Source organism: Momordica charantia (assembly GCF_013281855.1).
Source record: "Momordica charantia cultivar OHB3-1 chromosome 7 unlocalized genomic scaffold, Mcharantia_2.0 BLBB01000007.1, whole genome shotgun sequence".
In the NCBI taxonomy this organism is placed as follows: Eukaryota; Viridiplantae; Streptophyta; class Magnoliopsida; order Cucurbitales; family Cucurbitaceae; genus Momordica; species Momordica charantia.
Window position 1 is genome coordinate 10584613 of NW_028275165.1, and position 17724 is coordinate 10602336.

At 40.6% G+C, this 17724-nt stretch overlaps 1 protein-coding gene, 1 non-coding gene and 1 pseudogene across 2 annotated transcripts in view; 1 reads left to right on the forward strand and 2 right to left on the reverse strand.

The window, feature by feature from the left end:
- LOC148210329 (uncharacterized) overlaps positions 1 to 17724 on the reverse strand; it is a 165358-nt gene that overhangs the window by 10082 nt on the left and 137552 nt on the right.
- Positions 954 to 17200, forward strand: LOC148210330 (uncharacterized; annotated as a pseudogene).
- On the reverse strand, positions 5017 to 5123 carry LOC148210331 (small nucleolar RNA R71). The gene has a single exon (XR_015792489.1). It is a non-coding gene; the product is annotated as a small nucleolar RNA R71 (small nucleolar RNA).

Consider the following 17724-nt stretch of genomic DNA (forward strand, 5'->3'; position numbering starts at 1 on the left):
TAAGCAATTTGAGCGTAAACGCCGTGCTATCTGATAGATGTAATTAAAATGATGGAAACTAAATCATTCGTAAGAGGGTTGGAAAAGCAAATTAGCTACTTATAAAAACATGAAAAATAGAAATAATAAGAAGTGGATTGAAATAAAATATCATATTAATTTTAAGAAGTAATTACAATAGCTAAATTAAAATCGAGAACCAAAATCTAAAGAAAATGTTAACAACAAAAAGGAATTGCAATAAAATAATTCAAGGAATGTTGAGCAAAATTAAAGACAAAACAAATTCTAAAAACGTAAATTCTAGAGAGGAAACAAGCTGGAATTTTAAATGTCAAGTGAGCTCCCCTTGAAGCTTGATGGAATTTGGTATTTATAAGCTAAACCTTGCAAGTTGGTGGAGAAAATCTTGGGTATTTGAGTGGAGGAGCTACAATGGGGCTTTAACAGCATTTGGTTGCACGGATCAAGGGATGGGTTGAGATTTCTTCCAACTGCCCGGTCAACAAAAGCCCTTATTTGTAGGTGGAGAATGCGCTAGACGCATTGCTGAAGTTTCTGGAGTGTTGGGATGCGCCAGACGCATCGCTGCTACTTTAGCCTCTGTGTCATCTGCACCATGCATTGCTGCTTTGTCCTTCCTTTTTCCCTATAAAACATATATATTTTCTCATAATTCCATCTATTCATCCAAAACCAAGTCTACAAGTCTTTCCTAAGAAATAGTCCCATTTATACCGGATTCAATGCATGAAACATATGTATTTAATTTCAGAAGACACTAAACATGCACAATTTGTATACACTTTTTCCTAAAATTCAAGACTTATCACACCCCCAAACTTGAAACTTTGCTTGTCCCCAAGCAAGAAAACAACATTTAGCAATCAACAATTCGCATGCAAATTATGTAAATGAACCAGCGTTAAGCACGAACCATGTATTTTGTACATATGGCGTCTCAGGAGGAACGTCAAAGCTCAACTACCTACTACCTTGCTCAAGCCAAATCATCATAAAACCAACTCTGTTTAAAAGATAAAAACAGTTCTCACTTCTCCTTGGTTTTCAACTCAAAACATTTTGCTATCTAGTAGAGACTATGCACACTTCCATTCATGTCAAAATACTTGTTTAGCACAAAAAGACTTGAAGACATAAACATCACTCATGAGATTCTCTAGGTTGGTAACCAATCCGAGCCTGTCGATTAATGAGTTACACAAAGTCAGGCTAGATCAAAGTCACTACCATCATACTACGAGCATCCCATGGATATATAATATATATATATATATATTTTTTCTTTTTTTCTTTTTTTCTTCTTTTTTTTTGAAACAATAAAAATCTGATTAGGTACTCAACTAAATACAAAATTCAGGAGCCACTCCCCCAAACTTGAAGGGAACAGTGTCCGCACCACTGTTATCACAATAAAGTGTGACGGGCAAGTTCATGTTTGGAACGACGTCCAAATCTGTCAAGAACTTTCTAAGCCAAACCGCCTCTTTTGCTGCTTCACAAGCTGCAACATACTCGGCCTCCATCGTGGAGTCTGCGATGCATCCTTGATTGATGCTTCGCCAAACTACCGCTCCTCCGTTAAGAGTGAATACTGACCTCGACGTGGATTTCCTTGAATCCTTGTCTGTTTGGAAGTTAGAGTCAGTGTATCCTGTAAGGATCAAATCCTTAGCGCCATACACGAGCTTGTAGTTCTTGGTTCTACTAAGATACTTGAGGATTCCCTTAACTGCAATCTAGTGATTATATCCTGGGTTGGATTGGTACCTATTGACTATCCCTACCGCATAGCAAATGTCAGGCCTAGTGCACAACATAGCGTACATCAGGCTGCCCACTACTGAAGCATAGGGTATACGTCTCATATCCTCAACTTCTTGAGGTGTCTTAGGACATTGTTCCTTAGACAGATGAATTCCATGCCGGAAGGGTAACAAACCTTTCTTGGAATTCTGCATCGAATATCGAACAAGCATCTTGTCGATATAAGTTGCTTGAGACAGGGTTAACGTTCTGTTCTTACGATCCCTTAGAATTTGGATGCCAAGAACATACTGAGCTTCTCCCAAATCTTTCATTTGGAACTCAGTCGCTAGCCACTTCTTTATGTCAGTGAGGTATCCTACATCATTCCCAATGAGTCGGATATCATCCACGTACAACACTAAGAAGGCTACGGTGTTGTTGACGATCTTCTTGTATATACAAGGCTCATCAACGTTTTGGTCAAAACCATAAGATTTGATCGCAGTATCGAACCTTATGTTCCAAGATCGAGATGCTTGTTTGAGTCCATATATGGACCGTTTAAGCTTGCAAACTTTTTGCTCTTGACCTTGTTCTATGAACCCTTCGGGTTGAGACATATAAATACTTTCTTCAAGATTGCCATTCAGAAAAGCAGTCTTGACGTCCATTTACCATATCTCATAGTCATAATATGTGGCAATGGACAAAAGTATTCTAATAGACTTAAGCATAGCTATAGGGGAGAAGGTTTCTTCATAGTCCACCCCTTCCCTTTGTGTGTAGCCTTTTGCCACAAGTCTCGCCTTATAGGTCTGTACCTTTCCTTCAGCGTCTCGTTTTCGCTTGTAGATCCATTTGCACCCTATTGGTTTTACCTGATTACGCTTGTTTACATGCGTAAAAAGAAGGTTTTAGATGCTGTTTTTACTATGTTTCAGCTTTGTTTCAGATTTTTCTCGATCGTTTGAGTTCCAATTCATGCAAAATTCATATACTATGGTTTGTGGATGGCTTATATTGTATTTATGACATTTTAGGACCATTTGGGAGTGCAAATTAATCAAAAGAAGCGAAAAGACGAAAAAACACCTCAGGAGGTGCCAGGCGCCTGGGATGCCTGCAGAAAAACAGGTTTTCTTCCAACTTTGCCCTTAATGAAACGCGTCTTCCAATGCGTTTTGGTGGTTCCAACCGATGCATACGTGTAGAAGAAGTGTTCCACTATCAGTTTGAGCACGATTTGGTCAGTCAAAGGAGTTGGAAATGGGTGATTCACCATCGTTTTAGGACCTACCTAACCAATTCTGCACAGCTATAAATTCCAGCAACTTCTCCACCAAATTCATCAAGCCTTGCTTCCTTCTCTTGATCATTTTTAGTGTCTCTTTGTTGCTTTCTAAGTACTTTTGAGTTGCTTTCATTAGTTACTTTTGGTTTTTAAATCCCGAGCACTTTACATTCTTTTATTGAGCTTGTTTTGTTTCCATTTGTACTTAGTCATTTTTCTACTTATTCAAATATATAAAAATCTAGCACTTTGCTTATCTTCTCTTTGTCTTTACTTTATTTTTAGTTAAGAGAGTTGTGTTTTTGGAGGAAAGAGCACGTGACACTCTCCCTTGCTTGAAAGAGAAGGGCGAAGCTCTCAATCCCGATAAAAACTCTCCATTAGTTAACTTTTGTCTTTCACACATGCATTCCACATTCAACCATTTTACTTGCTGTATTTTCTTCAATATGTCTTTCTAAATTCCCGTCTCTAGCCCGGTTATGGATAGTTAGCCTTTTATGTCTAAAAAGGATTTGCTAAGAAGTAGTGTTTTTACTTTCCATTCATTGCTCAACATGTTTTCCCAAAAAGTTAGGATTTAGAGAAGGCCACTGTAAGTCTTAACAAGTCAATACTGAAAAGGTTGCTTATTTGCATTGTTGAGTGGTTAAACCGAGGAGAGGAGCGCCTTAGACATAAGGGTTCCGCTTAAGTAGCCTAGACATAGGACCTTAACCCGAGGTTGCGACTATTTCCATCCTAAAACTAAGATATATCTCATAATAGACATATTAGGGAATGTCTTAGGACTTTGAACTTGCTTAGACATAAGTAAAGTGAGAAGCGTAGTCGTTAGTTTCTAAAGTAAAATGCATATTATCCTTAGCATGTCCTTGATTCTTTGTTGGCTAACTTGAAGTAATTCGGGCTAGGTTTTATTATTATAAGTCCAAATCCCAAATCCAAAACCATTATTTGTGACCACTTCCCATTTACAAGAATCACTCATTTCAACATTCACTATTCTTTAAAACTTCAGAGTTTGGAAATTGTTTAGAAGTCCTTGAGGATCGATACTTGGATACTCCATCCATTTTATATTACTCTGACAGGTGTGCGCTTGCATCTATATAATTGTTACCACGCTTAGCGCGTGCGTTCAGCATAAACATCCCAGTCAAGTTTTTGGCGCCGTTGCCGGGGACTTTAGTTTTAAAATTATTTTCAAATTCTTTTAGTTTTTATTTTTGTGAATTGTTGTTGGGTGTAATTTCCATCCACCGTTTTTGTTCTATATTTTTGGTCGTTTATCTCACAAGGGTAAGTTAAAGTGCATGAGCACAAGATCTTTTCTTCTACCCCTTGACCCTGAGATTGAGCGGACCCTTCGAAAAACTCGAAAGGAGCAAAGACTTCGAAAACAACTAGAAAAGCAAAAAGAGAGAGAAGGTGAAATCAGTCCTGAAAGTGAGGTAGAGAGTACAAGCACATCAATGGCAGATATTCCACCTCGTGATCCGGTTGATCCACCTGCTGTTAACGGTAATATGAGGGATCATGCGAGAAATGATGAATTCAACCATATCCAGATGGCGGACAACAGAGACGTGGCAATGCGAGAATATGCCGCCATGGCTTTTCAGAACTTTGATTCAGGGATAGTCAACCCTATTCCAGCCCACGCAAACTTTGAGCTTAAACCAATGATGTTCCAAATGTTGCAGACAATTGGACATTTTGGAGGGCAGGAACATGAGGATCCACATGATCATCTGAAATCATTCATTCAAATTGCAAATGCATTTCGATTACCTGGTATAACAGACGATGCTCTGAGACTAACACTTTTTCCATTTTCTTTGAAGGACCAAGCTAGAGCATGGCTCAATGCATTTCCACCGGGATCCATCACCACATGGGGGTCGTTAGTGGAGAAGTTCTTAACAAAATTCTTCCCACCTACTCGCCACGCTGATATCAGAGAGGAGATCATCTCCTTTAGACAGTATGATCGTGAACCTGTTCACGAGGCGTGGGAGAGATTTAAAGAACTAATCAGGAAATGTCCGAACCATGGCTTGCCGGCATGCATCCAGATAGAACATTTCTTTAGAGGCTTAGATCATCCTACTAAGATGATGCTAAACAATGCTGCCAACGGAGCCTTTACAAAGAAGACATTCAATGAGATAGTTGACATCCTAAATGACTTAGCTTCACATAACGAACTATGGTGTTCGCAAAGATCTAGGGCAGCACCAAAGAAGCAAGATCCAGCTGGAGTTTTGGCTCTGGACATTGCGACCTCGATGCAAAAAGAGATGGTTACAATGAACCAGAGGCTGAAAGAGATGGCATTGGGAATAAAAAATCCATTAGCCACGCCGATACAACCTGTGCAGTCGGATTATTGCACTCCTGCCCCTGTTTGCCAAGTCAACGATCTCATTTGTTCATTTTGCAGTGAAAACCATATCTATGATAATTGTCCACATAACCCTGCTTCCGTCTTTTATGTAGGACATGGGAACAATAGGAACTTTAACCCATATTCGAACACCTACAACCCAGGTTGGAGGCACCACCCTAATTTCTCATGGGGAGGACAAGGAGGTTCGAGCGGTTTTAATCAAGGGCAGAGCCAACAGAACAAGCAGCCCTATGTTCCACCTACACAACAATACATCCCACCACCGCAACAGCAGTACAATCAGAGAACACAGACTCCACCAGTTCAAAATAACAACTCAAATCTTGAGAATATGATGAAGGAGTACATGGCCCGAACCGACGCAGTGATACAATCCCAAGCGGCATCAATGAGGAATTTCGAGACCCAATTGGGACAGCTCGCCAATGAATTGAAGAATAGACCACAAGGTTCTTTTCCAGGCCATACTGAATTACCAAAACGAGAAGGGAAAGAACAGTGCAAAGCTGTCACCCTCAGGAGTGGACTGGCATATGATGGACCAACAATGCCAACAACAGATGTACAGATTTCGTCCACTGAACCAATTGTAAAGATACCAGAAAATCCAACAACACCAGAAAAAGAAAATATTAGAAAAGGTAATGAGGACACCCCGAGTGTTCCTCCACAGGTACAACCTTCTTTTACCCCTACCCCCCCGTTTCCACAAAGATTAGTTAAGAAAAATAATGATTCCCAGTTTAGAAAATTTTTAGATATTTTAAAACAACTGCATATAAATATACCATTAGTAAATGCTCTAGAACAGATGCCAAATTATGCTAAGTTTTTGAAAGATATAGTTTCTAGGAAGAAAAAAATAGGAGAGCATGAACTGGTAGCCATGACAAAATGTAGTAGTGAGGCTGTAGGCAGCCCGCTGCCCATGAAATGTAATGATCCTGGCAGTTTTACCATTCCATGTTCCATAGGAGGAAAAAACTTAGGTAGGGCATTATGTGATCTAGGCGCTAGCATTAATCTTATGCCATTATCAGTTTTCAAATCTTTAGGCATAGGAGAAGCTAGACCTACTACGGTTACCCTCCAACTAGCAGATAGATCTATCATAAGACCTGAGGGAAAGATAGAAGATGTTTTAGTCCAGGTGGACAAATTCATTTTCCCTGCGGACTTTATCATTCTAGATTGCGAGGCAGACTTAGACGTTCCCATTATTTTGGGAAGACCATTTCTAGCCACTGGGGATACAGTTTTTAATGTAAGGAAGGGAGAAATTACAATGAGGGTAAATAATGAAGAAGTTAAATTTAACGTTCTAGATGCCATGAAATTACCAGGAGACTTTGAAGAGTGTTCTGCTATAAATAGCTTGAATCCTATTATGTTTGATGAGTTTTATGACTTGTTAGTTACAGAGATTGAAGAAGAGCTTGATAAGATAGCAGAAGGACCAGAAGATATGGCTAATCCTATTGAAAAAATACAAAAAGAAGAATGCAAGTCGTTACTTCCGTCCATAGTGGAACCACCCACGTTGGAGCAGAAGCCATTGCCGTCGCATTTGAAATATGCGTATCTAGGGGATAACGACACTTTACCAGTTATTATAGCTTCCAATTTATCACCTACTAATGAATATTCTTTATTGCAGATTTTGGAGAAGCACAAAAAGGCCATTGGATGGACGATAGCAGATATCCGAGGGATAAGCCCGGCCTTTTGCATGCACAAAATTCTATTGGAAGAAGATGCTAAGAACTCTATTGAGAGTCAAAGGCGGTTGAACCCGAAGATGAAAGAGGTTGTAAGGAAAGAAATTCTTAAATGGCTTGACGCCGGTGTTATATACCCAATATCCGACAGCAGCTGGGTAAGCCCAGTACAGTGTGTACCAAAGAAGGGGGGTATAACCGTGGTGGCCAACGAGGAGAATGAGCTCATCTCAACCCGAACTATGAGCGGGTGGAGAGTTTGCATTGACTATCGCAAACTCAACAAGGTAACAAAGAAAGACCATTTTCCTCTCCCGTTTATTGACCAGATGCTCGACCGTCTGGCAGGTAAGGATTTCTATTGTTTTTTAGATGGATATTCGGGTTATAATCAAATTACTATTGCTCCAGAAGACCAGGAGAAGACAACATTTACGTGTCCGTATGGTACGTTCGCTTTTAGGCGAATGCCCTTTGGACTATGCAATGCACCCGCGACTTTTCAGAGGTGTATGATGGCCATCTTCTCTGACATGGTAGAAAATATTCTAGAAGTTTTTATGGATGACTTTTCTGTTTTTGGAAATTCTTTTGATGCATGTTTAGTTAATTTGGAGAGAGTATTGGAGAGATGTGAATAAACAAACCTAGTCCTAAATTGGGAGAAGTGTCATTTCATGGTACAAGAGGGTATTGTTTTGGGTCACAAAATTTCCAAGCAAGGAATAGAGGTAGACCACGCTAAGATAGACATCATTTCAAAGCTACCTCCTCCTACAAATGTCAAAGGGATTAGAAGTTTTTTAGGGCATGGGGGATTTTACCGCCGCTTTATAAAAGACTTTGCTAAAATTTCTAAACCCTTGTGTCAATTGTTAGAACATGATAGACCATTTGTTTTTGATGATGACTGTTTAAAATCATTTGAAATGTTGAAAGTTGCTCTAAGTTCAGCTCCTATAATTATCGAACCTAATTGGGATTTACCTTTTGAGCTCATGTGTGATGCCAGTGATTATGCAATAGGAGCTATGTTAGGACAACGTAAAAACAAGATCTTGCATCCTGTGTATTATGCTAGTAAGACTCTGACCGGTGCACAACTCAATTACACTACTACTGAAAAGGAACTGTTAGCAGTTGTGTTCGCCTTTGATAAGTTTAGGTCTTACTTGATAGGCACAAAAGTCATTGTTCTTACTGACCATTCTGCTTTAAAATATTTATTTGCTAAAAAAGATGCTAAACCACGTTTGATACGGTGGATTTTGTTACTTCAAGAGTTTGATATTGAAGTTAGGGACAGGAAGGGTACTGAAAACCAAGTTGCTGATCACCTGTCTAGATTGGAATCCCCGCTCTGTGATGATGGAACTGTTATACGTGAACAGTTTATTGACGAGCAACTCTTGCGAGTTGATTCAGTTCCGTGGTATGCCGATATAGCAAATTATTTGGTAAGTCGAATAGTTCCTTATGAGTTCAACAAGCAACAGGTAAAGAAATTTTTAAATGAAGTTCGATGTTATCGTTGGGATGAGCCTTTTTTATATAAGCTAGGACCTGACAATATCTTACGCAGGTGTGTCGCAGAAGAAGAGCACGAGGCGATATTAGACGCTTGTCATATGTCTCCATATGGAGGACATTTTGCAGGACACAAAACCGCAGCCAAAGTTTTGCAAAGTGGGTTCTTTTGGCCCACTCTGTTCAAAGATGCACATAAGTTTGCCCAGGTTTGTGACAAATGCCAACGGACAGGTAATATATCTAAACGCCACGAAATGCCTCAAACCCCGATCCTGGAGATTGAAATATTTGATGTGTGGGGTATAGATTTTATGGGTCCATTTCCATCTTCTAATGGTAAGCTTTATATATTGTTAGCAGTAGATTATGTTTCGAAATGGATAGAAGCCATTGCAACTGCTACCAATGATTCCAAAGTTGTCATTCGTTTTCTGCAAAAGCACATTTTTACGCGTTATGGAACCCCGCGTTGTCTGATAAGCGATGGGGGGGCTCATTTTGTGAATAGGTCTATGCAAAAGTTGCTGACTAAATACAATGTGCGTCATAGGGTTGCAACAGCATATCATCCTCAGTCGAATGGGTTAGCCGAAATATCTAATAGGGAGATAAAAAACATTTTAGAAAAAACTGTAAATCTTAACCGTAGGGATTGGTCTTTTAAGCTTGATGATTCACTTTGGGCATATAGGACAGCATTTAAGACTCCCCTCGGCATGTCCCCCTATAGGCTAGTTTTTGGAAAAGCATGTCATTTGCCTCTTGAGCTAGAATATAAAGCATTTTGGGCTACTAAGAAATTAAATTTTGATTTGTTGGCTGCAGGTGAAGGGAGGAAGTTACAATTGTTGGAATTAGAAGAACACAGGCACTTTTCTTATGAGAATGCTAAGTTGTTTAAGGAAAAAACTAAACAGTGGCATGATAGGCGTCTTCGGCCGAACAATCTTCAAGAAGGTGATCTGGTTCTGTTATTCAACTCTAGGTTGAAACTTTTCCCTGGAAAACTTAAGTCTAGATGGTCTGGTCCCTTTCAAATTTTTAAAGTCTACCCATATGGGGCAGTGGATCTAGTTGACTCTAAGGGAAATGTTTTTAAAGTAAATGGGCAGAGACTTAAGCCGTATTTTGGAGAACCAGTGGATAGAGGAAAAACCTCTATTCAACTTTCAGGTCAATAAATTTTTGCGAAAAATGTTTTTTTCCTTCTTATCCGTTTTTGAAAGAACAAAAGTAAAGGAAGGAAGTCTTTGTATCTTGTATTTTCTCTGTGTTTCATTATAAAGTTTTTCTTATTAAGAGAATGTTTTTGAAAACGTTGAAAAACAAAAAGAAAGAAAAAAAAAAAAAAAAAAAAAAAAAAAAAAAAACATTGAAAAAATTTTACGCAGGCGCCTGGCGCCTGCCCTTTGCGAAAATAAATCACGCAGGCGCCTGGCGCCTGCCCTGTTTTTCCAGCATTTCGAAAACTCTCAGGTTCAAGAAGTCGTGCAACATATCTACAACTTAAGGGATTCATTGGATTTTGCGATTTTACCTTCATGGCCTCCAGCGCTAGCCGCTATCCTTGGTCATCCATCTCCCAGCACTGACACTGATCCTAGTCCACAACCTCCGACTTCATGAAGGGGAGGTTCCTTCTTTGCTATTTTTTGTGTTTTCTTCTTTTGGTTAATGACGTAGTTTGCATATTCTAGCATTACTACGCATGTTTTTTTTGTATTGATTATGTTTCGAGCTCAGTTGAAGCATGAATAAATTAGTATCGTTTATCTTCTGATCACTTAAAGTATGCCTTCACTTAACCTTAGTTTAGCTTTTCACATGCCTATTTTGAAGCATCTGTGCTGTGCATGTGATTTCATGTCGATGATGATTATAAGAGATTGTTGAGTTTTCTGTTCTATGCCTGACTAAGCTTTGAGCTATTTCCTTTGTTTATGTGATAAACTCATTTTCTTTTATGTCTTTTTGATCTTTACAGACTTTAAGCTTTTTCTTTGCCCCTATATAGGAAGTCCTTGTCCTTTTTACTGTTAAGCCTTTTTCATCCGATGCAAAAGTCTTTTCCCAGTGAGGACACTGTCTCTCTTAAGTTTGGGGGGGACAGTCGTTGTGTCAGTCGTTGTTTCGAAAAGATAAGGTGTTATTTATATTTAAAAAAATCATGCTATTTTCTTTTGAAAAAGAGTCAGTTGGAAAGAAAGAAAATGTTGAAAAAGCACTTAGCTAAAAAAAATAAATAAATAAATAAATAAATAAAAAATAAAAACGAAAGAAAGAAAGAAAAAAGTTGCAAAAGAGTAAAAAGAGTCTTGTTGAGAGAAAATAAGAGTGGGGAAAAGACTTGTGTTAGAAAGAAAAGAGTGGTAAAAACATTGAGAGTTAAGAAAATGTATTTATGATTCCCGAGTCCTACTGTAGACACCCATTTAGTTTTAGGTTGGGTGTTGACTTTGAAAATAGCAGTAAAGATGGTGATAAGTGACTTCGTGTTTCTCATTGTCGTCGTTTTATGACCTAGCTGTTAGTTCAGAGTCTTTCTACGAGTAGCTGTGGTTGGAACCGATGTTAGTGTGTGAAAACCTCAGGGGCTAGTAGCCGGTCTTTCAGATGTAAAAGTCTTAGTATAAGAAGGGAGTGTGCAGATTCCTTAGGGGTATTTGAAAACGTTTTCTGTTTTTGAAAGAGAAAAAAGATTTTGAAAGAAAAAGTTTTTATCATTTCAAACTTGGTTTATAGTAACTAAGTTTACAAAGGCAATAGAATGGTAGGCTCTGACATCTTTTCCTTGAGACAATTTATGATTGAACATCTCGGTTGCTTTTGCTTTTCCTTGTCCATGTGTTAGAAAGCTGATTAAAGTTGCTAAGTTTTGCTTGAGGACAAGCAAAAAGTTAAGTTTGGGGGTGTGATTACGCTTGTTTACATGCGTAAAAAGAAGGTTTTAGATGCTGTTTTTACTATGTTTCAGCTTTGTTTCGGATTTTTCTCGATCGTTTGAGTTCCAATTCATGCAAAATTCATATACTATGGTTTGTGGATGGCTTATATTGTATTTATGACATTTTAGGACCATTTGGGAGTGCAAATTAATCAAAAGAAGCGAAAAGACGAAAAAACACCTCAGGAGGCGCCAGGCGCCTGGGATGCCTGCAGAAAAACAGGTTTTCTTCCAACTTTGCCCTTAATGAAACGCGTCTTCCAATGCGTTTTGGTGGTTCCAACCGATGCATACGTGTAGAAGAAGTGTTCCACTATCAGTTTGAGCACGATTTGGTCAGTCAAAGGAGTTGGAAATGGGTGATTCACCATCGTTTTAGGACCTATCTAACAAATTCTGCACAGCTATAAATTCCAGCAACTTCTCCACCAAATTCATCAAGCCTTGCTTCCTTCTCTTGATCATTTTTAGTGTCTCTTTGTTGCTTTCTAAGTACTTTTGAGTTGCTTTCATTAGTTACTTTTGGTTTTTAAATCCCGAGCACTTTACATTCTTTTATTGAGCTTGTTTTGTTTCCATTTGTACTTAGTCATTTTTCTACTTATTCAAATATATAAAAATCTAGCACTTTGCTTATCTTCTCTTTGTCTTTACTTTATTTTTAGTTAAGAGAGTTGTGTTTTTGGAGGAAAGAGCACGTGACACTCTCCCTTGCTTGAAAGAGAAGGGCGAAGCTCTCAATCCCGATAAAAACTCTCCATTAGTTAACTTTTGTCTTTCACACATGCATTCCACATTCAACCATTTTACTTGCTGTATTTTCTTCAATATGTCTTTCTAAATTCTCGTCTCTAGCCCGGTTATGGATAGTTAGCCTTTTATGTCTAAAAAGGGTTTGCTAAGAAGTAGTGTTTTTACTTTCCATTCATTGCTCAACATGTTTTCCCAAAAAGTTAGGATTTAGAGAAGGCCACTGTAAGTCTTAACAAGTCAATACTGAAAAGGTTGCTTATTTGCATTGTTGAGTGGTTAAACCGAGGAGAGGAGCGCCTTAGACATAAGGGTTCCGCTTAAGTAGCCTAGACATAGGACCTTAACCCGAGGTTGCGACTATTTCCATCCTAAAACTAAGATATATCTCATAATAGACATATTAGGGAATGTCTTAGGACTTTGAACTTGCTTAGACATAAGTAAAGTGAGAAGCGTAGTCGTTAGTTTCTAAAGTAAAATGCATATTATCCTTAGCATGTCCTTGATTCTTTGTTGGCTAACTTGAAGTAATTCGGGCTAGGTTTTATTATTATAAGTCCAAATCCCAAATCCAAAACCATTATTTGTGACCACTTCCCATTTACAAGAATCACTCATTTCAACATTCACTATTCTTTAAAACTTCAGAGTTTGGAAATTGTTTAGAAGTCCTTGAGGATCGATACTTGGATACTCCATCCATTTTATATTACTCTGACAGGTGTGCGCTTGCATCTATATAATTGTTACCACGCTTAGCGCGTGCGTTCAGCATAAACATCCCAGTCATTACCCCGTCAGGTTGATCTACAAGTTCCCAAATGGAATTGAAGTACATCGTGTAACGCCCCGAGTCCCTCAGGTTAGTTAGTCTCGAATCGGGAGATCTATTTTCATTTAAATTTCAAAGTGAATGTTAATTGAATTTATCGATATTTATCGGGCTCTAACAATCCAATTAAATTAATATTAACCGAACATGGTATGTTGGGCCTTGTGTTGAGGGAATGGACTCCTTCTTCTTTGGGCTTGGATGATTGGGCTTTCATTGAGGGAAAATTGTTTTAAAACAAAACAAAAGGGAAACCCTAACATTTTCTTCTTTTTTTTTCTCTTCCTTTTGTTTCTTCCCCATCCCTAGCCGACAGCCCCCCCCCCCCAAACTTCTTCTCCTTCTTCTTGGAGCTTTCCAGCCGGCGACCCTTCTTCTCCGGCGAAGCGGCACAGCAGCAGCAGCTTCTCCACGCCGGCGTCCTCCTGCAGCAGCTCGCGGTGGCGCACGACGCACGGGCCCGACGATCTCATCCTCCGGCGACGTGCGCAACCCTCGACGGGCCTTCTCCACGGCGGCGACGCGTTCCGAGCAGAACCGGACGCCTGACGATATTCTGCTACTCATCCTCCGGCGACGTGCGCAACCCCCAGCGGGCTTTCTCCACGGCGGCGACGCATTCCGAGCAGAACTGGACAGCAGCGGCAACAGCCCAGGTCCGACGTCGTTCCTCCGGTGACCCCGCGCCCAGATCTGTGACGCCCAGCAAGTTTCTTGACGTTCTCCTTTCTCAGTTTAGTGTTACCCAGCCCCTCCGGCAACGTTAGATAATTACCCACACATAACCGAAGCTTGATTCTTGATACCCACTCCTTACGGCATTGGGTCAGCATTGAACCACCTTCAATCGGACCCAAATCTATATTACCCATCAGTTTTTGACATCGGTTCAGCGAGCCTAAGGCCAATCGAAGTCAAATTTTGGAGCTAGAACATCCTCGGCGTCGACCCACTTCTAACCCAAGAGGTTTTGGTGTGAGTTAGTAGGTAACAACTCACCAAATTTGGGTTCAATATTATTTAAATGTTTCCAATTGGCTACTAACCTCGAATCGTACTTTTTCCTTGTAGGAAGTGTTTGACAAGCTTAGGAGCTTTAGGACATTTGGTAGTAAGTAGCACGGGGGCGGGTGCGTGTGTTGATGTTGGTTATTTGGTTGCCGATGTACTGTTTATGATGCTTAATATTGGTTCTGAGACGTGATTGTGCAGTGTAACTCTTGTTTATGTAGTATTGTATGCCTGATTAGTGTTGAATGTCCGTCGGTGATAACAGTGGGAATTTCGTATTGTTGAACTTCTGAGATCTGTGGTAGAATGATGTATGATTGTAGGGAATGTTCGTTAAAGTGAATTTATTTTGGAAATGTTTGTTGTCTGAATTCGTATGAAGTGTTTGGCATGTCTCATGAGTTTTTATTATATCTAGCAGCGCTTATTGAATATGGACGTTGATTATTAAGTGTTTGGATGAATTGTGTTGGCCTCCAATCGTTTGCAATTTGTTTACTAAGCTCTGTTATGACTAAACTCACTGTGGCGCTGTTGTTAAGATTTGGAATGTTGTGAAAGTATGTTTAGTTTATTGTTTTCCTATTAGAATGATGTTTATGTTGTGGAAGCATGCTGGAATGTGTTGGTGAGCGGCGAGATGCATTGAAATCATACTAGTGGTGGTGTTGTTGATGGGCGTTGTGGTGGTTGGTGTTATTAGGGAGTTAGTACTGGAATCTTGGTTGGAGGCTAGAAACGATATGTGGAGTTTTACAAATTATGAAGTGAAGGGGTGAGTGTCAGGGCCTCAGGTATGAATGGTCGGGGGCTGATACGTCATTAATTGGGTATCGAGGCCTCGGGTATAAATGGTCGGGGGTCGATACGCCAATATTGGATAAAGATGAGTGTCGAGGCCTCGGGTATAAATGGTTGGGGGTCGATGCGAGGAGTCTTTCGAAAGGAGAACTATTGGGGCCCTGGGTATAAATGGTCAAGGGCCAATAGATGGTAAGACATCGAGGCCTCGGGGATAAATGGTCGAGGGTCGATGCACTAGTGTCGGGGCTCTAGGTATAAATGGTCAGGGGCCGACACTACCAAAAGAATGGTTTCGAAGAGCTCGAATAACTGAGGTGAACATAGTTGTAGTTGAGGTATTAGAGAGCCAAGTGGACGGTAATGTTTTTATCTGATTGTGGTTAGCTTCGGGTCTTTTAGAGCATGTTTATGGATGAATGTATAATGTATTAGTAGAGCATGTCTATGGTTGTTCGCATACTGTAATGATAGAGCATGACGATGTATGTTTCCTTTATGGTTATGAGCATGATGTTTGTGTGTGTTTGGTGAGGGCTACTTACGGAGTATATTTTATATACTCACCCCCCCCCCTCTACAATGATTGTTTCAGGTGAAGGACTCGTGGGTGACCATGGTGATGGGACGGAGTAGACCTGACGAGCGAGGACCATAGGCTACTTAGTTTTCCTGTTTAGTTTAATTCATTGGTTAGGGCCTTATGTTGTGGCCAATAAACGGTTTATTTGCATTCGAATAATTGAGAGATTTGTTTTTCTTGTTGTTAGTTTTGTTTCGGGTTAGGTGCCTATTTGAGTTTTATTCCATTTGTTTAGATTCATATAGATTGAATAATAAACTTGCCTCGTGAAGTGGTTCACGAGTGTTGTTGAATGTTATTCCATGAAATTGATTTATCGTTAAATTGATGAGGATTGAAACTTGATTTTTATGAGTTCATGCATATAGGAAGTTGGCAGGATGTAGCCGGAGTTAAATTTGATTAGTTGGGTAGTGAATGCAACCTAGAGGTGTGCGGAAAATTCTGGGTCGTTACAATTGGTATCAGAGCGGAGTTGTTCCTGTAGACTGTCCTAGAATCTAGGTCGTTAGTGTACGGTCCTTGTCAGTCTCCTCGTCATCACCAGGTACGTTTCCGAGTTCTGGATGTTCGATCATGAATGTCTTACATTGCTTATGATTGAGATATTATTATTGACTGATACGAGATAGGTCGGTGTGTTCCTTTGATTCATTATGTAGACCTTGCTTGAATTTTGCACTTGTGTTGCGCCCCGGTTAGTGTGTTAATGACCTTGGTGCTCTGTTCTATGTTCCTTTAGACAATGGCTTTTCGACGGAACACGAGAGCTCACAACTACGAGGATCCGAACCCTAGGGGTGAGGAGGCAGCAGATCCAAATGTTCCCCCGGCAGTTCCTAGAGGGGTAGCACCCCCGGTCCCGCAGGCAGCACCTCCGGCAGTTCCCCAGGTGAATCCCCAGGTGGCGTTACTAGCCGAGGCATACAAGTATTGCTGGATAATGCGAATAGAGTCGGTGGGGCTCAGGCGCAGCAGCCTCGTCGGGCACAGATTCAACAAGAGGAGGTCCAATTCATCAGGGATTTCAAACGCTCCGGACCACCCGTTTTCAACGGGGTGAGTGAGAGGCCTACTGCGGTCGTGGAATGGGTCAGGGAGTTGGAAGCCCTTTATGTGTATTTGGGATGCTCCGACGAATTCAAGGTCCGGGGAGCAGTGTTTATGCTTCGAGGAGAAACAGTAAACTGGTGGAAGTCGGTGGCGGTAGCGGAGGATCACGCCAACGCACCCGTCACATGGGCGAGGTTTAAGGACCTACTCTATGAGTACTATTTCCCCGTGACTGTCAGGAACGAAAAACGGGCAGAGTTTCTCCGTCTCACTCAAGGGAGCCTAACTGTGGCCCAATACGAGAGGAAGTTCACTGAGCTGTCCCGTTTTGGAATGCAATATATTCCTACTGAACAATTAAAGATTGACAAGTTCATTGACGGTTTGCGTAGGGAGATCAAGGGGCTACTGGTTCTCAAGGAACCAACTACTTATGCAGCAACAGTCAGGTGTGCGTTGGTTATGGACAATGTCTCGAGGAACCTCAGTCTCAACAGGTGATGGGCTCCAGCTCGAGGGTCAAGAAGAAATTTGCATCGTTCTTCTCCAGTCAACCCTCGAGGGGACACCAGCAGCTTGTGCAAAGGCAGATTGTTTCTCCGGCATGCCCCTCTTGTAAGAGGAGCCATACTAGGCCGTGTTGGGCGGGAAAGAGAATATGTTATAGGTGTCAGAAGGAAGGACATTTTGCGAGGGAGTGTCCGATGACCGGCTCGAATACCCAAGCTTTAGGCCAGAGGATCCCTGCGATGGTGGTCACAGGGATACCGAGGCGGTGGTCACAGGTTCCTTCTCTTTGCGAGTCTTGAGCTGTGTGTATATGCTTGTGCTTTATTGCATGCGTGTTACTTTTGCAGGGACTTTTTTAGTACTCAGTATGCCTGCTTACGCTTTATTTGACTCGGGGTCTAGTAATTCTTTCATTGCTTCTACTTTTGTTCGGCATGCGGACCTAGAGCTAGAATCGTTAGGCTTTTTGCTGTCGGTATCCACTCCGTCAGGATCTGTGTTGGTCACTAGTCAAG